We start from the raw sequence: 27,487 nt of genomic DNA, 5'->3' as shown, positions 1-27,487 counted from the left end.
GAAAGAGAGTGTTCCAGTCAACACTGTCAAAAGCTTTCTCTAAGTCTACAAATGCTAGAAACGTAGGTTTGTCTTCCCTTAATCTATTTTCTAAGATAAGTCGTAAGGTCAGTATTGCCTCACGTGTGCCAACATTTCTACGGAATCCAAACTGATCCGCCCCGAGGTCGGCCTCTACCAATTTTTCCATTCTTCTGTAAAGAATTCGTGTTAGCTCACCAGATGGTAGAGTTTTGTCGGGACTGGCTCTCCCAAGGCCGTCACTAGTTCTAATGGAATGTTGTCTACTCCCAGAGCCTTGTTTCGACTTAGGTCTTTCATTGCTCTGTCAAACTCTTCACGCAGTATGATATCTCCTATTTCATCTTCATCTACATTCTCTTCCATTTCTATAATATTGTCCTGAAGAACATCGCCCTTGTAGAGACCCTCTATGTACTCCTTCCACCTTTCTGCTTTCCCTTCTTTGCTTAGAACTGGGTTTCCATCTGAGCTCTTGATATTCATAGAAGTGGTTCTCTTTTCTCCAAAGGTCTCTTTAATTTCCCTGTAGGCAGTATCTATCTTACCCCTAGTGATATGCTCCTCTACATCCTTACATTTCATTTGTCCTCTAGCGATCCCTGCTTAGCTATTTTGCACTTCCTGTCGATCTCATTTTTGAGACGTTTGTATTCCTTTTTGCCTGCTTCATTTACGACATTTGTATATTTTCTCCTTTCATCAATTAAATTCAATATCTCATCAGTTACCCAAGGATTTCTACTAGCCCTCGTCTTTTTACCTACTTGATCCTCTGCTGCCTTCACTATTTCATTACTCAAAGCCACCCATTCTTCTTCTACTGTATTTCTTTCCCCCATTCCTGTCAATTGTTCCCTTATGCTCTCCCTGAAACTCGGTGCAACCTCTGGTTCTTTCAGTTTATCCAGGTCCCATCTCCTCAAATTCCCACCTTTTTGCAGTTTCTTCATTTTTAATCTACAGTTCATAGCCAATAGATTGTGGTCAGAGTCCACATCTGCCCCTGGAAATGTTTTACAGTTTAAAACCTGGTTCCTGAATCTCTGTCTTACCATTATATATTCTATCTGAGACCTTCCAGTATCTCCAAACGTAATAATTTGTTAATTTTCCTGACTATTTGAATATGCGTGTTTTTTGTTCCTTAGCTAAGAATGCAATTTCACTTTTTCCTATCCCTAGTATCGAGCGCTTTTGATATTTAAATACCTCTGAACATGTTTCAAAAGTAAAAGATACATTGTCCACAAATTTTACTGTGCATGTACTTTGAGAATTGTCTCCCTGGTGCGAAACCTTTTTTTTTGTTTTATTTCTTACAAAATTGCACAATGTTATTGTGCTAACCGCAGGGCAACATGTAGGTTACAATTTTTGTTTCGTCTCAGACTTTAGCAAATTATCTCTGTACAGGTTACCCACACAATCGATATTCCGAGGACAAATGCGGAGGAAATAACAGTCTCAAACGTGATTATAAACTTATTACTTGGAACTGTTGTTGCTGTCAAAGTAAACCCCGTATAAACTGTCGTTCATTTTGACAGAAACGTTTTGCCAAAGAGTAAAGTATACTTCCAACATCATAGAAGTAAAATGATATAGGTGTTGGCCATACGTTTCGTGCACAGTGTAATGCGTTTATCTAATAATATTTCGAGTTAAATAAGAATAGATGTTCGCTAATATTCAACCATCAATTTAGAATCCCCACTTTGCTGCGGGAAAGGTATATGTATTCCCAGACCAAGGAATTGCAAACGTATTCCCTCATTTATTCCACAAACACTATTAAACAATACAGTGAATATGTGTACTAAGGAACACACGATGTCTTCTCCCGCAGAGTCGTTCAGTTGGGAGGTGGTTAACATGTCTCAATGTGTAGCGAATCCGTTTGATAAACTTACCAGGACATGCTGACAATTTACGGTCAAGTGTGTGCAACGTGTCGGCTGCAAAAATGCCGGTTGCGAAGATAAGAGACTGCGGTCTCTTAGTGCTTAGTTCGAAAGGTCAACTTGTAACAGGTAAACCGCATTCTTCAAATGATTCATACCGTGAACTAACTGCGAATGATGCCCAGTAATTTTCTTGAATATAGAATACAGTTGAGTTGTAAGACAATGACTTCCGATCTATGATTTTTCACCATAAGTTAACAGACAAACTAGCCCAGAGATTACGTTAACTAAGACTTCGTAAGGTGGCTACAACGCGATGGAGCTGATACAAGTCAGCAAGCAGTAAGCACGTAAATAAATCTGTCTCCGATGTTATCAGTTCTATTGCAACTGTAATTCACTCTCCCTCCGAGGTTTCTACTGATCAGTCCTCCGGTATCTTTCCTTCCAATTACAGGACTGAGCGAGGTAGTGCAGTGGTTACCACACTGGACTCGCATTCGGGTGGACGACGGTTCAAACCCGCTTCCGGCCATCCAGTTTAAAGTCTTCCGTGATTTTCCTAAATCGTTTCAGGAAAATTTCGGGGTAGTCCCCCTGAAAGGGCACGGCCGATTTCCTTCACCATCCTTCCCTAATCCGAGCTTGCGTTCCGCCTCTAATGACGTCGCTGTCGATGGGACCTTAAACAGTAATGTCCTCCCTCCTATTCAGATCTTGTTAAATATTCTCTGGTATGTTCCAGCTCTCTTGTGTTACCCTGTAAGTTTGCTCTTCTGTAGCCAACATTCCACAGATATTTCAGAACTCCCTTCTCCTAACGTGGACGGGGCACATGGAGATTGCGGCTTTGCTAGTTCCCACACATTTCAGCGTTCTACAGAACGCTCCCACCGCTGTGCAGATGAATGCTGTATCATGTTACCTATCCGTCGGCACGAGTCTTTTGAAGTGCTGTAGTGTTTTAATCTACTTATAAGAAAGCTTTCCTGAACAAGAACTTACCTCCATCGAAACTCAGAGCTTATGGTAGGACAAATGCGAGGCTTAAGATGTGCCACTAAGGAAATTCTGTGATTTCCCCGTAAACCTGAGGCGGACACTTGAGAGATTTCATACCATGCGACTCTCGCTCACTCCACAGTTACTTCAGTACATATGCTAAGTTTCATTTTAACGTATGACGACGAAACCATTAATCGTCCATGTAAATGAGGGAACTGATAGGCAGTGGTTATCGCTTGTTGAAATTACAGTCTCTTTGTATAAGTCACAGAATATTCCTACTGGCGACATTTTACTATTTAAAGACTCTATTATGTGGACAGTGAAATTGTATATTGCTGTCGCAGTGGAACAGCACGTCTGAAATCCGAACTGTGATTTACTAAGTGTTCCATTACTGTTGAGAGGGCTAACCACTCTTGAGTACATTACCTTCTCAAATATTTTTGAAAATGCTGTAAGCAAGGATACTGGCCGGTAATTATTGACATCTTTGGTTTCCCCCTTTTTGTAGGGAGGCCTGGCAATGGCATATTTTAACCTGTCTGGAAAAATACCCTGAGTCAGTGGTGCATTACATACGTGACTCAAAACATCAGCTGTAATTGCTCCACATTGTTTTTAGAACTTGTTAGAGATGTCATCTACTCCAACAGAACATTTATTTTTCAAAGTTTTGTTGATTATCCTTATTTCACAAGAGGTTGTTAGATGGAACTTAATCTGACTAAAATGTTTCAAAACTGACTCTTCCATGTACTGCCTGGCTTTTTCTTTTGAACTATTCTCACCAATTTTTTCTCCTACACTTAAGAAATGATTGTTAAATATATTGGCTTCCTGTGTACTGTGGGTTAGGATGGTCTCATTCTCTTTAACAGTAATACTACCTACCATAGTGGTTACTTTATTTTATTGCTGGAGTTGTTAATTTCTTCTCTAACATACATATTTCTGGATTTCCTTACAACTTTTCTCAGTATGTTACAATAATTTTTATAGTGTAAAACTACTTCTGGATCTTTACTAGTTCTTGCTGTCTCATACAGTTTTCTTTTTCTTTCTGATGACACTTTAATGCCTGTAGTAATCCAAGATTTCTTTGAAAAGTTTGTGGTCTTACTTTTAGTAATTTTCTTTGGAAAGAATTGTTGAAAAAGGCATACAAATTTATCAAGAAATATGCTGCATTTATCATTAACATTTGGCTCATTATATACATCTCCCCAGTTTAAATTTCCTAAACTTTCTCTGAAGTTATGTATAGATACTGGGTTGAGCACCCTCACACTATTACTTAATGGTTTCTGAAGTGTGCACCCTGTTAGGTTTTGTAAGTTAATCAGTTGTGCATCATGGTCAGATAATCCATTTACCACAGGGAAAGCATATGTTTGTTCTACATCCTCTTGCTGTACAAATACATTATCTATTAGAGTACTACTGTCCTGAGTTATACGTGTTGGGAAATTGATCACTGATTCTAAGTTATATGATGTTAACAACACTTCTAGTTCACTTTTCCTATCAGAATTGCTTAGAAATTTATCACTGAAATCCCGAAATATTAATAACTTCTTCTTTTTGTCTGACAGACAGCATAATAGGGAGTCAAACTTTCTTATGAATAGCTCCCAATCTCCTAGTGGAGACCTGTACACTGTTGCTAATATCAGCGCAACATTATCTACTTGAAGTTCACATGCACAAACCTCAAAGTGCTGATCAACACAAAATTTGCTTACTTCAACAGTTCTGTATTTATACCCTTGTTTTATGAAAATGGCAACTCCACGTTTATCCATACTAGATCTACAAGTGTAAGATGCTAAATTATACCCATTTATACTGACATTTTCCATCCCCACAGTTACATGGCGCTCAGACAAAGTATATCAATCTCATTCTTATTTTTGAGATCATCTAAACATATTATCAGCTCATCTACTTTATTTTTTATTCCCCCGATATTTTGGTGAAGTAAGTTGATACAACTTTTAGCTTTATCTCTATTGGCTGTGCATGAAGTTTCTTTTCTTCTATTTTCCTTGGCTGTTGTCTGTCTGGAATTTGTCTTTAACCTAAAAAACCTGTCTGCCTGGTCCCCATAACGACAGGGATCACCTCTTGTGTGACTGTGGTCCTCCTTACAGTATCTGCTAATAGAGAAGCTAACTTATCTTTCCCCTTCTTATTAAGGTGCAGGCCATGTGTAGTATAACGCCACCTACCAATAGCATCAACTGGAACAACACTCATGTGAGACTTTGCGGTGTCTGGAGCATCCCGTTCAGCTCAGTGTTGACATGCCCAGGGCTGATCATGGCGCTGAAAGACCTCCACAAACCCCAGGAAGAAGTGTCCACTTTCCCTCCACAGACATTCAGGCGCCTCATCGAAATCGTCTCCAACAGAGTTCAGATCCTCATAAAGGAAAAGGGTGGACACACCGCATATGAATATCCACTGATAAGAGTCCAGATACTTTCGATCAGACGTGCGCAAGCGCTCATAAGAATACTATTTTTGCGATTCAGTGTTAAGTGTTCAATTCTCATTCCTATAAGTACGACAATTTTTTTAAGGCCTCAAGTGCAAAACTGTCTTTGGTGGGAGTTTGGTATGATATTAATAATAATACTCAACCGGCCGTTTCGGAAGAAGGCCCTGACCTGTTACTTGAACTTTTAGAAATTAATGCAGATTCCCTGCCGTGAACCGGGGAAAGTGGGTAGAGGAAGACGTGTTCTAGAGAAGCGAATGCGAAGGCTCATCACTGCCATTCAGGCGCTGATGCGTCGGCGGAACAGAATTACGCCGATGTTCATGAGCCAATTACACGTTACTGCCTGGTTATTAGTTTCTGATGTACTACATTAATATAATCTAAGGCCATTCATCGGACAAAGACAATTATATAGAGACATGGGATCGACAGACTCCGTAGTAACTATTTATTTACAAGTGCTGCATTGAGTCACAGCTCTCAGGAATAATTTCAATCAAATTACAGTCCGAAAAATCAAATGTCATTTGCATGTCCTCAGTCTGACGCAGAAACGGGTGTTTTCCGTTTTCTTTTATAGGCCAAAGCCGGATGAAATAGTATTATTTCATTTAGTTGCAAAATAGTTTTATATGCATACCTTGTTACTAAAACGGAACTACTAAAATATGCTAAATACGTATGTTTTAAATTACGATGAGCATGACGTAACAGAAAGGGTGAAAATACGCACAGATGACAGGATTACACTGTCCAGTAAGGCATTCAGCTGATACGCAAATGGTAGTAATTGCAAGTGGCTTGCGGATAGGATATGAGCTTGTGAGACGGATGTATTGGCTCACTGCAGGTGCGGTAATTTGCCCTGAAGCACCACGGCAGGCTAACTTAACACCGCTGCATCCCACGGCTCACACTGGAGCCACCTCAGGTGCATTAGTCATGTGTTCGGCAGTGCCGAAAGCTTCCTCTATTACCATGTAGATCCCAGTTTAGTTAGGTAATGACATTGAACACAGTTAACGTTTTCTAAGGTGCCAGGTTATGCAAGTCGAGGGAAGAAGCAATTGTGATGTACTGACTATGTTATCAGCCTTTCCGAGAGTGTAGATGCCTTTTTTGTGGCTAAACTTTGGAATTCATCGGTCAAATCCACTGTAAGTTAGGAATATAAGGGGTCTACTGCGGCAGGTATCTTTTCCAACATTAACGTCTAGATGGCACAAAGTAGATCCTTGACCGATCGCAGTATGTAGTGGGACGCGAAATTGAAGCGTCACCCATCCACCAGTGTCAGCCCAGTTTGCAGGTGAATATAAGTTTAATTTAGTTTTTTGTTTATTTATTTTTGTAATATTTGTAATGGCTGTGAATTATCTAAAGTTTTGTATTTATTTTTTATGTTTCATGTACGGAGAGGGCGGCGCAACGAACGGAGACAGCATCTTCGCTGCCGGGACCAGAGAGAAAATTGCTGGCCACTATACGTCGCGGGTCGACAGCCAAAGAGCAACAGAAGATCCTGAAACCGAGTTGTTGCGTCGTGCTTCTAAAAATTGAAAATTAAGAATTTGTAATGTTTCTACAACAATGACGTCATAAAAAGTTTAACCATGTTGTAAATGTTCAGTTCTGTCTTGTCAAGGCTCAGGTTCACGTCTATATGTAGGAAGATGATAAACTAGTGGATGCTACTAAAGTTTAAATACGTGTTCCGAGAATTTATTTATGAAGAATTATGTTACGTAAAGATTATTAATTTTTGACAACGTTCATCGCGAGTTTGAATCTCGAAAGTTTATTCAATGTGGCTCTAATATTTATTAAAGCAGATCACTTGCATTAATATAATTTCTGAGAAGAAACAAACGACATCTAAATTGAAAAAGTGTGCGCAAACCAATTGGACTGAGTGACATAATTCTGCGCATACGACTGAAATGATGATGTTTTACAGTTTCGTTCAAGAACCATTTAGAGACAATTTAAAAAGAATTTAAATAATTTTGAAGTGTGTTGTAACTGACGTAGGTGACGAAGTCTGCACATGGTCATACGTCCAAAGAAAATCATTTATACAAAACTTACGTCGTTACACTACAAGTACTGCTGCTAGCTTTCACCTGTCAAGCGCAAACGGCTGCAGGTGAAAACAATAGCCCTTTATAGAACTGTGACAACACCCAGACATTGCCACAGAGACGTTCACAAAATGGCGCTACGTCATTGCTTCGGGCAGGCTCGCAAATTTCACGCGCCCAGACCGCTGCAACTGTCAGTGGTCTACCTAGGCCGACTCAGATTAACATTGTAACTGAAGTACACTTCACAAGCCAAGACCGCTAAAAAAGCATTTTATTGGATAACCGATTTCGACAGAGCTATGCTGCCAGCATCGAATCTTATGCTTTTGAATTTTTGCAACATATTATCCATCAGCGATACAAATCGCTTCACATTGCATATTTACATTATGCTACCATGAGGATCACTACAAATTGTCATGACAAATATAAAATTATTGTGTACAAGCATAGACGTAACTGACTGTAATGTCGCAAGAAGATAGAGAGTTCTGAACGGTCGCGTGCCACTACCGAGATGGAAGATCGATCACCATGTTCGGCGTATGGCTGTGGTGCATCCTATTGCATCTACAGCAGTAATCTGAGCAGCAGCTGCCACCGCAGTGACACAACGAACTGTGACTTCTGAAATTTTCCCGGTATATTTCCTCTTCCAATAATTTTCGGGATTGCAGCCGGATCCCATCAACATTCTGCCACGATATTTCGGCCCAGAGACGTCCGGCCATCCTCAGGCGAGTAGACTAACTACTGAAGAGATCTTTTTTTGTGACAGTTTACTAATACACAGCGTCATCGGTTCAGATCCGGTCCAACTGTCTCGGAGGACAAGGGAGAGGAGATTCAAAGCAGCGGCTGAATAACAGCAAGTTGTTGTGCTCTGCCCTCTGTGGTGAAGTAAGAACGAAGTAATCTCTGAGTATCGACTGAGCATGTCGATTACGTTGCGACCGCATCATTTTAATAATAGGATTCGAATTTTTACCAAGCTGAAAGCCGTTGTCACGATTCATTAAATTATCAGCAAGACGTATTTCCACGGATTCTTTAATTACAGAGTCCCAGGAGCTGGAAACCGGTGCTAAAATTTTGGTGTCGCAGACGGGTGTGTCTTTTGTGTTCTACACAGGGTTCGTGGACCGTTCGTGTCGTCTAACCCATACATGTCGCGCCACATCCACAGGATATTTTATGAACACCCTCCTTCCTCAATTGTAAATCGTCTTTAACGGATCCGACTAAGGCCTTGCTCTTTGCTGGTGGACGGAAGATGACATTGATATTATTTTTTCTATGCAATTTGCCTATTTTAGAAGGCACGTTCCCTTCATATGGTAGGAACGAAGTTGATTTATAGTCGTCATCACTCACCTGAGAGCGTTGCTTCTTTTTATTATAATTGTGGAAGGACTTCCGTATTTGACGCGAAATATAGCCATTCTGTTTATAAATCTTCTCCAGATGCATTAATTCTTCGTGAAGGCTATCAGCATCCGAAATTGCATGCGCCCGATGAATTAAAGTACTGAGAACACCGGCGGTTTGAGCGGGATGATGGCAGCTGGACGCCTGAACATAAAGATCTGTATGTGCAGGTTTTCTGTACACCAAATGTCCCAAAGACCCATCATTCTTACGGCGTACTAACACTTCTAGAAAGGTTAAAGTCCCATCTTTCTCGGTCTCCGTAGTAAACTTGATGTTCTCATGTACAGAGTATAAATGATAAAGGAATTTTTCTATTTCTTGTCTGCCATGAGGTCATACAACGAAAGTATCATCTACGTGCCGCCAGAAAACCGTACGCTTGAAGATGGCAGACTCAAGAGCTTTCTCCTCAAAGTCTTCTATAAAAAGATTGGCCACCACAGGAGACAAGGGACTCCCCATGGCGATACCGTCAATTTGCTAAAAAAATTCGTCATTAAATAAAAAATAAGTTGAGGAGAGAGTATGTTCAAACAGAGCCGTTAAATCATCACTGAACAAGTTACCAATAAGATGTAGCGAGTCAAATAAAGGCACTTTGATAAAAAGTCAGACACATCGAAGCTAACTAGCAAATCGGAGCTGCTCAGCTAACAGTCTTCAAACGGTTCATAAAATCCGTGGAATTACGTATATGGTGGCATCAAGTACCCAAATACGGCTTGAGTAAGGAGGCCAGATGTTTTGCAGTCGAATAAGTTGAAGCACCAATATTACTCACTATCAATCGTAGTGGAACTCCACCCTTGTGAATCTTGGGCAGCCCATACAGTCTGGGTGGAACAGCATTGTGTGGTCTCAGCCTCTTGATAACTTGTTTAGGTACGTAAAGAGCTATCATTCAAAAGAGTAACAGTTTTTCTGGAAATACGGCTCGTTGGGTACTTATCAATTTTGCGGTACATACAATCACTTACTTGACTATACATCTTTTCGCTGTAGGCATTCGTTGTCAAATGGACCGTAGCATCGGCAGGGAGTACGAGCCTACCAATATGTTCACGGAGGTTGCAATGAGCAGCTCTTTCCGCTGCAGACATGTTACTCCGTTGCGGCGCACATTTGAGCAAGGTACGACACGATTCCCGACGAACTTCGTCTGCGGAATCGACAGGAAGAGGTCTAACAGCGTCTTCAATAGAACTGATGTCCGCCCCGATAGCTGAGTGGTCAGCGTGATGCATTGCCGTCCTATGGGCCCGGTTTCGATTCCCGGCTGTGTCGGGGATTTTCTCAGCTCAGGGACTGGGTGTTGTACTATCTTCATCATCATTTCATCCCCATACGGCGCGCAGGTCACCCAATGTGGCGTCGAATGTTATAAAACCTGCACCAAGGCAGCCGGACCTGCCCCGCAAGGGGCCTCCCGGCCAATGACCCCAAACGCTCATTTCCATTTCAATAGAACTGATGAAGTCCATTAAAGGAGGTGAAGAAGGTGTAGGAGCAAAGTTTAAACCTTTCGATAGGACTGACATCGTCGCATCGTCAAACGACTTCTCCGTGATATTCACAACGGATCGTCCAGAAGGGGTCTCCTGCGGTTTACGTGTTGCGAGGCAATTAAACTTAGTACTCTGCCTATTTATACTATCCCTGTGGGCCCAGTCCGCCTTGGCCCAAGTTACACCATCAATTCAATCCCAACTAAGGAAGGAGCATCTTGCCGCAATCTCTAATTAAAGAATCCGTGGAAATACGTATTGCTGATAATTTAATGAATCGTGACAACAGCTTTCAGCTTGATAAAAATTTGAATCCTGTTATTAAAATTATGCGGTCACAACGTAATCGACACGCTCAGTCGATACTTAGCTATTAGTTTGTTCTTACTTCACCACTGAGGGCAGGACACACACCTTGGCTGCCTCGCGCATGTCACCACCGAGCGCATGCGCCGTAAACCACCAGTAAGATTCGTATGCCCGGAATTCGCTATAAATACCATGACTGCATCAGGTCTCTTCCGTCCCCATGATTTCTATCTCACCACTTATAGCCGTCCTATCCACCTCCCTCCTACCCTCAAATATCTTGGTCTCATCCTCGACCACCACCTCACCTGGACTATCCATCTCCTTAAAATCCTACACAAAGCTCACAACAGACTCCGCCTCCTGAAACTGCCGTCTGGCCGGACAGGGTGTCTGCATCCTTCCACCATCCTTCACACCTACAAATCCTTGATCCGCTCCATCTGCTATGCCAGCGTTGCTTGGATTTCCGCCCCTCCCAGGTTCTATAAATCCCTCCAAATCCTCGAACGCGATGCACTCCGCCTCGTCTTCCGCATCCGCTTTCCGTCCCCCACGCGCATCCTCTACGACCTCATCCCCTTCCCCCACCTTCTCCTTTTCCTTGAACACATCTGCACACTGTATATTGTCCGCCACATTGATCCCCCTCACCCCCTGGTGTCTCCCTTCCTCTCCACCTCCAGCCCATTGCCGCATCTTTACCGTTGTGTCACACCCTCTTTCCATCTCCACACCCTCCGCCTCCTTTCCCAATGCAACTTCCACCATCTACCCCTCCCGGATGATGAGCTTCGCACTGACATCTACCCTTCCCACCAACCCTAACCCCATCTTCCTCCTGCCTCCTCCTCAGGGTTCCCTCTCCTCCCCCTCCCTTCTCCTGAGTAGCTTTCCCTCCCTCTCTTGTGCTCCGCTTCAGTGTCTCTACACTTCCTCCTGCCTTGCCTTCCCACTTCATCTCCTGCCCCACCTGCCTCCTGCCTCTTGTTGCATCCGCTGACGCCCCTATTCCTTTCATCCCGCCCCCTCCCCTGCTGCCCCTTGCTCTCCCCTCCTTTTCCATCCTCTCAGGCTTCTCCCTCAGGTCCCACCTGGCAGCTTTATTCTTCATCGTGTGCATTCCAAGTGGGTTTACAGTGTGTTGTTCTGGAGTGTTTTTAATACTGTGGCCAACTTTTAACGTGTGCAACTGTTTTTTTTAACTTTATGTCAAATTTTTTAATTCTGCAGTGATGAACGTCTCCACGTCAGTATATATTTACCTCCATTATCATGTCACTCCACTGAAAAGCAGCGGATGATGCCGCTGACAGTCCTCCCCTGCCCATATGGGGCAGTGGAATGAAGTCACAATAAAGAAAAAAAAGGTCTCTTCAGTACTTTGTCTACTGAGGATGGCCGGACATCTCTGGGTCGAAATATCGTGGCAGAATGTTGATGCGATCCGGCTGCAAACCCGAATATTACTGGAAGACACAATGAACTGTTGAAATTCAGTTATTTTAAGGACAGCTCCGAGCCAGATGACTTGTAACGTGTTTTCCATTGACCACAAAACACCATCATTTTCGACTTCAACTCATCGGTGGGCAGGGTGGAGGTTTGTTGTGTTTTCTGAAGAAAGATGATTCTACCTCCGCACTAATGATGACCATATGTTGGTTAGAAGGAGGCTGATTGTTGGGCTGCAACCAACCTTTCTGTGTACTAGACACACTGGACCTACACCTGAAGTTACTGTTTGAGGTTCGATTTCGTATGACAGAAGGAACACTCTCGTGGTTATCCCATGCACCATGACTGCAAATTTGGACGTCAGTTTGGTGATTCGACCTGTTGTGCTGCCATTCATGAACAGCATTCGAGGGAGTGTTTGCAACGGGATAACGTTTGCTCGCATAAGTCTTTTGTAACCACAGATTCTCTACAAAGTGTCGATATGTTACCACTGCCTGCTCGATCACCAGATCTTTCACCAATCGAGCACGTATGCAACCTCATCAGATGACACCTCCAGCGTCATCCACAAACAGCATTAACCGTACCTGTAGTGACCGACCAAGTGCAACACGCATGGAGCCCCTTACCACAAACTGTCATCCGGCACCTGTACAACACAAAGCACGCACGTTTGCGTTCTTGCATTCAGCATTCTACCGGTTACACCGGTTATTAATGTACAAGCATTTCACACTTGCAATGGTTTGTCTCGCGTTTACATTAACTCGTGATGTTAATCACTTAAATATGCTACCTAGACAAATGTATTACCGAAATTTCATGACTCTACATTAATTAATTTTAGGGTGTTGCAGTTTTTTACAGTCAGTGTAATTACGCAATACGTTCGTGTTTTTAGTGCTTGAAGGAAACACGCCTCTACTTGTAACTTGGCTTCAACCTTAATTTAATCAAAATTGATACTGACTGAATTAAAATTAAAACAAATAATTTTAATGAAACGAAATAGGCACGCAACGTGAAGATAAAAAACTGTTTCCTTTCCTTTTTGACGAGGTTTACGGGTAAATATACTAACATCTGACATATCTTTCTTCTTCTGTAGTGGTCAATCCAAGGATTGGTTTGCAACAGCTACGATGGCAGCTTGTCTCCATTCTGTGCGTCTTTCAGCTTTTCTCTTCATTTCTTTATAGGTGTTACATCCCACATCTTTCACGATTTGATACATGTACCTCAGCCGTGGTCTTCCTCATGGTCTTCTTCCCTTGATATTCCCTCTATGATTGTGTTCAGGAGTCCTTTATGTCTTAATAGACGGCTTGTAAATTGCACTCTTCTTTTAACAATGAAACTCCAGAAGCTTATCTTCTCATCTGCTCTTTCCAGAACCATTTCGTCTGTGACCTTACCGATACATTTTCTTATGAGCATGCGTCTATAACACTACATTTCAATAGAATTTAGCTTCTGGTCTTCCTCTGTCCCGAGAGTCCATGTTTCACACCCATAGCATGCCACACTCCACACATAAGATTTCAAAAATCTTTTCCTGATTTCAAGGCTGATGCTCTTAGATGTTAAGATATTTTTCTTCTTGTTAAAAGCAGTCTTTGCTTGAGCAATTCTACTTCTGACTTCTGCCTTGCTCCGTCCATCCCTGATAATATTACTGCCCAGATAAGTAAATTTATCAACTTGTTCAAGCAGTTCAACAGTTCTGACGTATATAGGACACATATTTTACAACACGGAAGTTCTGCGAGTGATATTTCTTTTCAAGTGACAAGAATTGTAAGGAAATCACTCTCGACAGAACGCATACAAACAGATTCTTCCACGACCACACGAGCTGGCAAAAAAAAAACAGTACAGGTAATAGTTGAGTGACACTTATAAACAATTGTGAGAAATGTTCTTCACATTAGAACACACTAATCACGTTAACACATATGAAGTTCTCTGTGATGTAGCAATTGAGAACAATTAGTAATAATTTTAGCTGAATCACCACAATTAGCACAGCCTGTGAAGTCTAGAGAGAAATTTTAAGAAAGCACTTTAATGGGCGACTGGTCATGACCAGAACACGTAATTTAGCGTACATAAGGATAGCTTGAGTTTGTTTCAGATTAAATAACAATGCCAACAGTCCACAGAAAAAGAGCAGATCAATTAACTGCAACTTCAACCGGCGTGTAGCTATAATAGGAGCACGACCAGGAGCCGACTAAATGGAAATCAGTGTTTGGCGTCATTTGCCGGTAGACACTTTGCGGGGCAGGTCCGGCCACCTTGGTGCAGGTCTTATTACATTCGACGCCACAATGGGTGACCTGCACGACGGATGGGGATGAAACGATGATGAAGACAACACAACACCCAGTCCCTGAGCGGAGAAAATCCCTGAACCAGCCGGGAATCGAACCCGGGCCCGTAGGGCAGCAATCCGTCACGCCGACCACTTTCTTTTATTATTATTTTTTATTTATTGAAAAGGAACACATGTCGGGAAATGTACTGTTTCCGTTATACAATAGTCACAGGAATCAGTGTCGGCTATGATGGCAGGTGCTCGGAAGCAGGCAGCAGTTGTGTGATTCGGTGTTGCATGCATTCGGATCTGAGGTGCGCCTCCTTCCAACAACCAGAGCAGGTCTTCGGTTGCTCGTCATAGATGACGACGGCATGGCAACCACCAATATTCAGATATGAAGGTACATGTCTTTTAAGTTCTATTTGGACCTGGCGGACTCTGTTCAGTGCAGGATATGTCTGGAATTGAGTCCATTTTTCCGCAATATGATTATGCACCATGATGTAGGGGTGCAGCACTGCCACGACGTCCTCTGCCGGTAGTTCAAATGCAAGTTCGAAAAGTCTGCTCATGCGAAGTCCCATGCCCCATGCCCCGTGCCACATTAGCTTTGGCGCCAGACATCCAGGTATATGGCCTAGCGCCGAAAAGTCGCCGACAGCGCATTGTAGGCCTTGTTAGTGAGCAAGCCGCCATAAGAAATGCAAATGTCCGTGGGACAGGAAAACTAGCGCCAGATTTGCAGACTCTGTTTCAAAACATCTTTTGTCAATGCGAGTTTATGGCCATTCCCTGCAAACTTTGAAATGGACGCAACAGGGGAGATAACAAGCTGTTTATGGAGGGCTGTGCTTCCACCCTGTATTGTGTTATCGAAAGACACAGCAAACGTGTGGGAAAGAGGCCACACGTGGGAAAGAGGCCACGAAGCTGAATTTTTTTCTGTTTTCTGCCAATTAACTTTCAGTCTCTGCTTGGTCAAATCGGTTTGCAGTGCAAAGACCTTTCACCGAGCTTAGAATGTTGGGCTCCAGCTCGTGATTGGCTTGTGTGACATTGGGGGAAGTCAAAAAAGAGAAATGTGCTTCTGGAACTGAGCTGAGGAGGAAACACAGAGAAAGGAAGATTAGCACCCGTGCACAAGTCTCTTGTACTGGCACTTCGCTAGGAAAGAACTGCAGGTCTCCACCTAAACGATGAGACTTGTGTCCTTTGCTAGGGTGCGACTTAGAGTCTGTGCCAGTCACATTCTGAACTGTCAGAGGCACTGCTTATATCATCACGGTCACAACAAGTGATGCGCGAGTGTACTTATTTGTCTTGAGTCGTCCGTCTAAACATTTGACGTATTCCGACACACACAGTCGTGGCACGGAGTCAAATTGGTTTGGCAGACCAGCAAACGGGTCCACCTGCACACTGGAACCGTCGAGGTTTCAGAGGCTCTTTGGGAAGTACCTGCGTTCTGAATTACCGAACATGAGACCGCGTACTTGCATTTTTCGGGAACGCGCATTTAATAACAGATTGCCGCCGTCCATGACTTCAGTCGCCGAACGCATCGTATTGTGCCGCCTTGACCAGTAGGATGGTAAAGTATTCGCTGCTGCAAAGTAGGGTTATACTTATAATACATATTTCTCAGCACCCTGTTCTTTCGAACCATATTTTTCCTTTTTTTTTTTGTAATGCAGAATATAGATGCTTGGTGGTAGCGTAGTTTGATGCCATAACATGGATGTATGAAGTGAGATAGAGCGAGTAGCATTCAGGTTGTGTGTCGATCCCCAGCAGATCACTTTGTCCATCATAGATCTCATTTTGGTAAGGCTTTTGTTAAACAAATATTTTTGTATGATGTTTCTTTAATAATTTTGTTATCTTGTGTTGTTTAAGATCAATAAATCGATTGTGAATTAGGCTACAACTTCTCCCTGAGTTCTGATGAACAGCTCCTTCGCATTTTTATGGCAGTCTAGATCAGAAAAAACTAGTAGCTTTCTCATTTAGTGTCCACGGCGTGGATCTTTTACTTCATTAACAGTAATTTTCTTTCAACCTAACGAAGTAGACTTCTCATTGGAGGAAATATGCACTGCAATAAAAAAGTCTTAGAAACAGAAAATGTTAAAGGCCAGATAGCACACATAATGAATTAATATAAATACGGTGTCAGGAATTATATCAACATCTTCATACTTAATTTAACCTCACACTTTGTTTAACAGGAGAACAGGAAGAAAGCGTAGGAATTTCGGCGTATAAAAAAGGAGATAAGCAAGTACTTCATAATTACCAGGTAACTAACCTGGTTGATACCATCTTAACACTGTTAACATCGGTAATTAGAGACAGAATGCAGAATTATATAGAAATAGCAGAAGAACAGCAACGATTAAGGCAAAACAGGAACACAATGGATACTATTTTCGCTTTAAAACAGATTATGGAGAAATCCATAGAATTTAATAACCCAGCCTACCTGTGGTTTGTTGACTTGTGAAAACCTGTGATAGGATTAGAAAAATGGATATAATTCAAACAGCTAAGCAATATAACACGAAAACTCATCTGAAAAACTTAAGTATGGTAATATCAATACCACCTGTACGATGTAAGTTAGAAGTAGATAATGGGATGTGAAGTTCCGCCTTTCCATTTTCTTAGCAAGCACGGACACAACAAGAACTGCACCACAAGATGATTATTAGGAGTAGATAGTGAATCAGTTCAGCGACTAATGAGCTTTAATTATCTAGGGACTGTTATCACTAGCTATAAAGAGTTAACCATACATTTGAAAAATCAAGTGACAAAAGTTAGAAACGGTAGCCAGTTGCCTGCAACAAATTTATGACAACTGAGACGAAAATAAAAATATATAAAATAGTAGTGCGTCCCGTTTTAATATATGCAGAAGAAACTAGAGCAGAAACGAATAACATCAAACAAAAATTGACAGTGGATGGTTCAAATGGCTCTGAGCACTATGGGACTCAACTGCTGAGGTCATTAGTCCCCTAGAACTTAGAACTAGTTAAACCTAACTAACCTAAGGACATCACAAACATCCATGCCCGAGGCAGGATTCGAACCTGCGACCGTAGCGGTCTTGCGGTTCCAGACTGCAGCGCCTTTAACCGCACGGCCACTTCGGCCGGCGTTGACAGTGGACATGAAGATACTAGGACAGGTCCAAGGAGCAACCATGAGGGACAAAGGAACATATGGATCAATAAGGCAGCCGTGTGGAATATAAACTATAAATAAGTGGATAAAGACAAGGAAAAGAAATTGGAGGGATCACGTAGAAAGGATAGAGCCTACAAGACCAGACCAAATTTGAAAACGTGGACGACCGCAAGGGAAACGATTAACGGAACGACCGTCCAAGAGACGGCACAGCAATTTGTCTGGCACATTCACTGAATGATGCAAACAAACAGGGGCAACCCTAGCCAGTAGAGGAAGAGGAAGAAGAAAATGAAATCTTGAAAAATAGAGTGGAGATTGCTAAAGCTTGTCTGAAATGTACAATGCTAAGAATGAGGGAGGGGGGATTTTATTTGACAAAGAAGGAAAACTCCAAGCTAAGGTCTTTCTTGAGGATCTAGATTAGGTGTTAAATGATCCTGAGAATGAGGATGAGTAGATGACGGGGTCAATGTCGCAAATAATGTTATGGGAACTTGTTGGAGGCAGAAGCATTTGATAAGGTTTGTAGCAATGTGATCAAGGAGCATTATTGCACAAAGGCGAGTACTCGTTGAAATCTTGCGGAAGAATGTGTAGCTGATAAGCAGCAGATGAAAGGGAGGAGGTTATTATATGTTTTGATTTAAAGTTATGTCGCACGTTAGAGAAACCGCTGAAGGAATTTTCGTGGGAGGCCGGCCACTGTAGCCGAGTGGTTCTAGCCGCTTCAGTCCGCAACCGCGCTGCTGCTAAGGTCGCAGGTTCGAATCCTCCCTCGGGCATGGATGTGTGTGATGTCCTTAGGTTAGTTAGGTTTAAGTAGTTCTAAGTCTAGGGAACTGATGACCTCAGACGTTGAGTCCCATAGCGCTTAGAGCCCTTTGAACCATTACAGCTAGGGGATAGGCTGAGCATGATTTATTAGGTGAATAATCCGTGATAAGGTTTTCCTTAGCCTTAGGGTGTTGGACGGGACGTGTTGTTACCCGAAATGTCTCTCCAGGCGTCGGGGATCGGCGTGAAACAATAACGGAAAGTTCCTGTCGGAGAGCCACATTATTTGGTGGAATGACAAACTGTTTAGAGAGAGCTTAGAATATACTGCGCTTTAATTGCCAGACTATTCTGTAGTAATTGACACACTTAATCATCCATAAACTAGATGACACACGCATTTGAAAATGGAATAAAGATTTATTTGGTAATATCATGAACATATTATCTTGATCTGTTTTTGAGACGATTGTCTGACGAAGGGAATTTGATAGTTTTCAGAGAAACAATGTCGTCAACAGGACGTTAAACGATAATCTCCCTTTTGTGGAGCATCGTTCATCACTGATCTTCAACAAAAACTTTGGAGGATATTTCTGTGGAAGAACGCATCAAGAAAGTTAAATGCACACCAGCTTTGGGTAGGAGAATGAGGTGGGTGTAGGCGCTGATTCAGATACGTTTTATCTCAAGTGCTACCTAAGAGTCCGCGCAGGAATCGGTGCCCGATTCGCAGTGGCACATTTTTGTCCAATGAGCTGGGCGAGTACATTTGTCCAGAAGGGGAGGCCGCTTCAGTCCTCTGCCGTCTACCACTGTGCTCACGTCTTGTGACTGTACAGCTATACACACAGCACTGCGTCGCAGTATCCAAGCACCATAGGTGCAGGAAGAGTTGTGTACAGCTAGACATAAGAGACTGTGTACAACGTAATTACATTTATGTCGGAGGAAGCAAAAGAGGGGATGAAAAGTCCATTAAGAAGTATCCTAGAAGGAGTTCAGGCTGCTAAAAGTGTTTCTCTTTGGACAACAAGAAGAGGCAAGAAAGAGGGAGAAAAATTAGCTGCCGGTAGCTCAGTGGATTTCTCTAGTCCAGGAAAAGCGCAATAAATAGGCAATAATCTTACATTTAGATTATTTTGACTTGTGCGCAGACTGATGCACAATTTTCAAGTTACAAACAAACAGCGTCCCAAAAGGAAGTCACTTTTTACTCTGTTAAGAGAAAACACGTCTTTTAAGTAACAAGGTCTTCATTACTGTACCTGCTCGACAAGTTAGGCTTCAAGTATGAGGGCAGGCTTAAGTTTAGAAAGGATCTTCCCCTCGCACGTTCGGCATTTCCCCTACAGTACGTTGAGCGACCCCTACCACTGTCGCTGTCCCCATTGAAACGCCCGCTAAACCGGCTGGGCAGAACAGTTAATAGGATTGTGGAAAGGGACAAGGGTTGAGGCCAGTTTCTGCTTCTAATTGTCATTTATTGTAATTTAATAACCTTTACAACCAAAGCGGCACACAGCCGAATCTTTACCGAATGCAACTCTTTCACGGCTGAAGGCCTCCAACAAGAAACCTTAACAAGATACAAATCCAATTAAGACAGCAATAAAATAATTCAAAAAACAAGATACACGAAGTGCAACACAAATGGCTGAGGGCTACAATTAAATTTCAAAACTTCAGACTATATTACCATAGACCTTTAAAGGCAGGAGGTGACCATGTTTAACAACAAGATATCTTAAAAATCAACAAGATAAAAATCCAATTAAGATAGCAATAAAAAAATTTAAAGAAGCAACATATGAAAGGTACAACACAAATGGCTGAGGGCCACAATTAAAGTTCAAAACTTCAGCATATAAAATTAAAAATTAATTTTGCAAAATTTTAAGGAAAGCAAAAAATAACCAGAAGCCTAAAATTTAAAATACCTAGCAACAGATAACTAAACACCGGTGGCACTCAGAAGGCCTCCAGCGAGTTCGGTCTGCCCTCGTTCACTTAGGTCAGACAGGTGGTGAGCCCAACTATATTTGACCCGTCGGAACCCAACCAGGGGCCAGCCACGGGGGCCGACCGACACAACGACTTGCTCCCCTTCAATCAGCACATGAGAACTCAAACTGGCAATGTTACAAACCCATAATCCACAATGGAGTATGTATTAGCTGTCAAAATTACACATCATGTTGGACAGCGACAACAGGTGAGGAAAGGACGCTGCCTGAAATTACGTTAGTGGCTAGGGCAGGTAACTGGAACACTAACGGCCACTAGGCAGAAAATTCCACCGGTGGACTCAAATCGTAGTCAAGCAAAATAGTTAATTGCACCGTATGGCGGCTAAATCTCAGCAGTAGAACCACACGGTGTTGCTCACCAGAAAATCCCCTCCCCCCCCCCCCCCCCCCAACAGCAAACCACCGAAGCGAACCACCACAACATGAATAGACGTGGATTGGGTAGTTGAAACCACTACTCAACTACCGAGCGACGTGGCGCAGTGGTTAGGACACTGGACTCGCATTCGGGAGGACGACGGGTCAATCCCGCGTCCGGCCATCCTGATTTGGATTTTCCGCGATTTCCCTAAATCGCTTCAGGCAAATGCTGGGATGGTTCCTTTGAAAGGGCACGGCTGACTTCTTTCCCCATCCTTCCCTAATCCAATGAGGCCGATGACCTCGCTGTTTGCTCTCTTCCACCAAATCAACCCCAACCACTACTCAACTTTGACGTCCTGGGTCGGTGAACCACCAAGCTCGTAGCGATTGGACAGCTCCACACACGCTCTGACACTGCACAGGGGCTGCCAGCGGCCCCAGCCGACTACACCGCGCGGAGATAACTTCCCTCGTCCGCAACAACCGACTGACTCCAGACCCCCTTGCCGGAAAATATATGCACCAAACCAAAGATGGTACACGGCGCAAATATCGATACACTTATTGCTGCCACACTTTGAAGGAAGAAGGGCCACGACATAACCGCGACAAGAGCTGGAAACCAAACACAGATAGACAGCGAAGTTCACGAAAACGCATAGTTGGGAGAGAGCATGTCTCACCCTTGCTTGCCCAGCCGACTGCGCATCTACCGTCCGTGTTATTCTGCGCTCACTTAACCGTTTGTGTTTTGGAAAACAGTCATGTATGGGAAATACCTAACAAGGCAAATTAAGAAAGTTTCAATGAAAAGTAGAAAAACTGCATGCAGATTTAAACCAAATTGATGTGGTATGATAAGCAGTCATTTGACTAGGCTTGGGGACTGATGACCTCAGATGTTAAGTCCCATAGTGCTCTGATCCGTTGGACTAGGCTTGTTAACTTTCCATGTCATCTTATCTGAAAATTTTTTGAAAACAAGCTTCCATCACTATTGGAAGAGGTTTCTTTCGCTGAAAAATGCATGTTTTATTCTAGCAGTCTAAAGTGGCCATTTCCTGAAAGATGGATATGGTCAATGTCCCCATATTGTACACATTCAGGTTTTTGCCTTTAGGGATGACTGAAAGGCGAGGTCTATGAATAAAAAGTAAACAGAGGACACGAATTGATCGTCCACTTTATAAATAGCGCTGTGACGAGCTTGTTGCCAAGAGAGTTCGTAACTGCATTGACGATGGAGGTGGAATTTATGAAAATCAACTTTGAACTTCAGCATTAGTCATTATGTATCCTGATTGTTTGTTCGGTTTTCATTATAACAACTGCAACACCGTAACCAATAAAACAGGAGATATCTTGCATAGAAAATTTTATTCGAATTAGTCTATGCAATATTCTTGTAAAATACTTAAATCTCCTCGTGAAAAGCCGAGCATGTTTGGGGGAATGGCGCGTTTCACGAACGAGTGCTCTTGGAATTTTGTGGATAAAGCTCTCTGCGATGCACCAAATCTTTGTTGTATCCCACTGCAGTTCGCTGAGAATTTCTGTAGCCTCTCTGTGTAAATAAAGAGAGCCCATGACGAATAGTCCCAGTTTTCTTTTAATCTTTTGTACTCGGATCCGCTATTCCAACCGGGTAAGGGTCCTAGATTGGGTAAGAATAATAAAGAATTGGTCCTACAAGGGTTTAACAATCCACCTCTATCGTTCCACTTCTAGTAAGTCGGAATATGCCACATGCCTTCTCGGTAGCTAAATTTGTGCGTTTATTTAAGTCTCTCTGGACAGAAACTCTTAGAGACTTAAGGATTCTCATTTGTTTCAGAGACAGATCGAGGACTGCGAAGTTGAAAGGTAACGGAACTTTTCATCTATCTGCGTGCATTACTTTATACACTGCCTGACAAATAAGTGAAGCACACAGAAGAGATGGTCGAATGTCAATGTAACTTCGTACACGTTCAAACCTATGACGGGTATGTAAGTGGTGAGAGCTGCAATTATCTGCGACGGGTAGAACGGCCGTCATGGTGCATTAGTGCTGTGCGTGTTTAGTGCTGTTACCAGACCTAGTAGGGTAGGCTAAATAAGAGACATGAATAGGGCCAGATATTGAGTGATCACTGTGAAGGACTCCATGATGCTGGGTATCTGTGTGAGATAGCCTTATCAATATCTAACATACTCTGAAAGGGGCCTCATTGTTATTTCCATTTATTCGACTGGTCGAATTGCACTACATCCAGTAATGTGAGGCATTCGGATATGACAGTGGTCCTATCTCGGACTGCATGGGAACTTGAGGGCAGGAATACTTATTGTCAAGGTCCCAGTCGACCACATTTGAGTAGTAAAGGGGAAGATCACCACAGTGTAGCCCGTTCCCATCTGCGCCTTCCATCCGAGAACCAGTAATGGACTCCATGAGAAATTACATGTCATTTCTCACCGCTGGTCGGAGACTGGCAGCAACTGGACTAGGGAATTACCATAGGCTGCCATCAACACCAAAACACAAACGGCTGCGTTTGGAGTGTTTCCGTGATTGGAATGCATGGAATGATGATCAGTGGCGTTGCAGTGTGTTCAACGATCAATCGTCGTTCTGCACAACCTAGAACCAGAGTGGCGGCGACCTGGGGAGACGTTCCATTCTTTCAAAGTTTTGGAGAGGCACAGGGCTATTGCTCTTGGTGTCACAGTGTAGAGGGCCATTGGGTACGACTTCAGGTGTCGACTGGTAGTGACAGCACAACGCTATGTCACAGGCATCCTGCATCCTCTCAAGCGATAGTATAGAAGTGCTCGTCCACACACAAGGCGCGAGAGTCTATGGATTGCCTGCGTGATCCTGAGATACTGCTGTGACCACGAAGGTCCCTAGGTTCGTTTCCGATAGACTGTGTGTGGGACCAGCTCAGACGTCATCTAGATTCCAGAGCCAGTATCCCAGTACCCGAGACTTCAAGGACCAGTTGCAACAGTTACGTGGCAGCTCGCCTCGTGAGAGGAGACAAGAGCTTTATTATGCCCTTCCCAACGGAATAAACGGATGCATCATGGCCGCAGGGGGCGCAAACTCGTACTGACAAGTGGGCTGGTGCTGCAATGTCTTTGCAAGTTGGACTCTATTTTGTAATCAGTAAAATAAAGGCAGCTACCTTTTTAGTCCGTGAACTTTGTTACCACCTCGGCCGGCCGGAGTGGCCGAGCGGTTCTAGGCGCTTCAGTGTGGAACCGCGCGACCGTTACGGTCGCAGGTTTGAATTCTGTCTCGGGCATGGATGTGTGTGATGTCCTTAGGTTAGTTAGGTTTAAGTAGTTCTAAGTTCTAGGGGACTAATGACCTCAGATGTTAAGTCCCATAGTGCTGACAAGGGAATCTCCCCATCGCACCCCCCTCAGATTTAGTTATAAGTTGGCACAGTGGATAGGCCTTGAGAAACTGAACACAGATCAATCCAGAAAACAAGAAGAAGTTGTGTGGAACTATGAAAAAATAAGCAAAATGTACAAACTGAATAGTCCATGCGCGAGATATGCAACATCATGGATAATGTGAGCTCAGGAGTGCTGTGGTTCCGTGGTTAGCGTGAGCAGCAGTGGAACGAGAGGTCCTTGGTAGCCGTGCGGTCTAGCGTCTTGCACGGTTCGCGCGGCTCCCCCTCGTCGGAGGTTCGAGTCTTCCCCCGGGCATGGAATTAGATTAAGTAGAGCGTAAGCCTAGGTACCGATGACCTCAGCAGTTTGGTCCCATAGTCCTTACCACAAATTTAAAAAAAGTTACGTTCTGTTGCTATCGTTGTCCAGCAGATAATTATGGTAAGGTTATGTATTTAATATTTATTGCCGGCCGGAGTGGCCGAGCGGTTCTAGGCGCTTCAGTCTGGAACCGCGCGACCGCTATGGTCGCAGGTTCGAATCCTGCCTCGGGCATGGATGTGTGTGATGTCCTTAGGTTAGTTAGGTTTAAGTAGTTCTAAGTTATAGGGGACTGAAGACCTCAGAAGTTAAGTCCCATAGTGCTCAGAGCCATTTGAACCATTTTTAAAATATTTATTCAGCTATCATAAATGTGCACATCCGGTAGGTCAGTCCATTTATAGATGAAATGTTTTTCTTTCATGTATATCCAGACACCGTCTTCCCACCTCCCATGTTAATAGACACCTCATTTTTATGAGCACTTTCATCACGAGCACCGATCCCGATCCTGACGCTTCATGTACAGGTACCCTTCCAGTAGATCACACGACGAAATGTTCTGTCTGTGATGATGTGGATACTTCTTGCCTTTCCGGGGTACACGGCGCACGACACGCTGTGATGTGAGACAGATACTTGAACTCGTACACGAATGTGAGCTGCCAGTACGCGGTGTTACTGCGTTTGCAATGCGTGGCAGGGCCGTAGGGGAAGGAGGGAAAGAGCCTCTGTGAACTTTAAGTCCGCTGGCAGAGCCCAGATAGCAGGTTAATTGCGTGAAAACAGTTTAGGACCGCGCTCGGACACGGGGTTATAATAGCGTCCCGCGATACAGCCTCCACCGCCTCCCGCCGCCGCCCAGCCACTGTATTTTTGTTCGCCTGCGGGGCTCGGCTTGCGTTGGCGGCTCTTGACGAGGGCGTCCCCGCAGCCACCGCCGCGGCACAAACTCGGCTTTTGATGTGATGCCGGCTCGCCGGCTACTGCCACGGCTATCTGCCCACGCAGGCAAGTTGGTGGTGCTCCAGCGCCGGCCTGCGGGCCACCCTTTACGACTGCCGCCCACACGCCTACTGCCCGCTTTACAACGCTAAGCGCCGGGCGCGGTACAGAGCACAACCCTGCGGAGCGGCACCGTCTAAACGGTGCGAATTTTGGAATTCCACCTACTTCTCGACTCACCAGTTCTGATTCTGCTCCGCCTCTAGTGAAGAGTTTTTATCTGGGTCCTACGTAGCGCCATGTACCCTGCATCATACGCAGGGTTTCAGCTTCTGCGGCCAGGCTGTACACAGTCCGACAAGCGGAATATTGAATTTACCTCTAACACTCGGCTGCTTTGACCCATGATGTCATTAGAATGGAGGCATAAATCATACGTCGAAATCTACTGTGCTTAATCCTCATGGCAACACATTTGCCGCTTCCACCATCCCATATACACTACTGGTCATTAAAATTGCTACACCAAGAAGAAATGCAGATGATAAGCGGGTATTCATTGGAAAAATATATTATACTAGATCTGAGGTGTGATTACATTTTCACGCAAATGGGGTGCATAGATCCTGAGAAATCAGTACCCAGAACAACCACTTCTGGCCGTAATAACGGCCTTGATACGCCTGGGCATTGATTCAAACAGAGCTTGGATGGCATGTACAGGTACAGCTGCCCAAGCAGCTTCAACACGATACCACAGTTCATCATGAATAGTGAATGGCGTATTGTGACAAGCCAGTTGCTCGGCCACCATTGACCAGAAGTTTTGAATTGGGGAGAGATCTGGAGAATGTGCTGGGCAGGGCACCAGACGAACATTTTCTGTATCCAGAAAGGCCCATGCAGGACCTGCAACATGCGGTCGTGCGTTATCCTGCTGAAATGTAGGATTTTAGCAGGGATTGAATAAAGGGTAGAGCCACGGGTCGTAACACATCTGAAATCTAACGTCCACTGTTCAAAGTGCCGTCAATGCGGACAAGAGGTGACCGAGACGTGTAACCAATGGCACCCCATGCAATCACACTGGGTGATACGCCAGTATGGCGATGACGAATACACGTTTCCAATGTGCGTTCACCGTGATGTCGCCAAACACGGACGCGACCATCATGATGCTGTGAACAGAACCTGGATTCATCCGAAAAAATGACGTTTTGCCATTCGTGCAGCCAGGTTCGTCGTTGAGTACACCATCGCAGGCGCTCCTGCCTTTGATGCAGCGTCAAGGGTAACCGCAGCCTTGGTCTCCGAGTTGATAGTCCATGCTGCTGCAAACGTCGTCGAACTGTTCGTGCAGATGGTTGTTGTCTTGCAAACATCCCCATCTGTTGACTCAGGGATCGAGACTTGGCTACACGATCCGTTACAGCCATGGGAATAAGATGCCTGTCATCTCGACTGCTAGTGATACGAGGCCGTTGGGATCCAGCACGGCGTTCCGTATTACCCTCCTGCACCCACCGATTGCATATTCTGCTAACAATCATTGGATCTCGAGCAACGCGAGCAGCAATGTTGCGGTACGATAAACCTCAATCGCGATAGGCTACAATCCGACCTTTATCAAAGTCGGAAACGTGATGGTACGCATTTCTCCTCCTTACACGAATCATCACAACAACGTTTCACCAGGCAACGCCGATCAACTGCTGCTTGTGTATGAGAAATCGGTTGGAAACTTTCCTCATGTCAGCACGTTGTAGGTGTCGCCACCGGCGCCAACCTCGTGTGAATGCTCTGAAAAGCGAATCATTTGCATATCACAGCATCTTCTTCCCGTCGGTTAAATTTCGCGTCTGTAGCACGTCATCTTCGTGGTGTACCAATTTTAATGGCAAGTAGTGTACAAACTGTCAC

This window comes from Schistocerca piceifrons, chromosome 6 (genome assembly GCF_021461385.2).
Source record: "Schistocerca piceifrons isolate TAMUIC-IGC-003096 chromosome 6, iqSchPice1.1, whole genome shotgun sequence".
Taxonomy (NCBI): Eukaryota; Metazoa; Arthropoda; class Insecta; order Orthoptera; family Acrididae; genus Schistocerca; species Schistocerca piceifrons.
Note: the sequence above shows the minus strand (reverse complement) of the source record.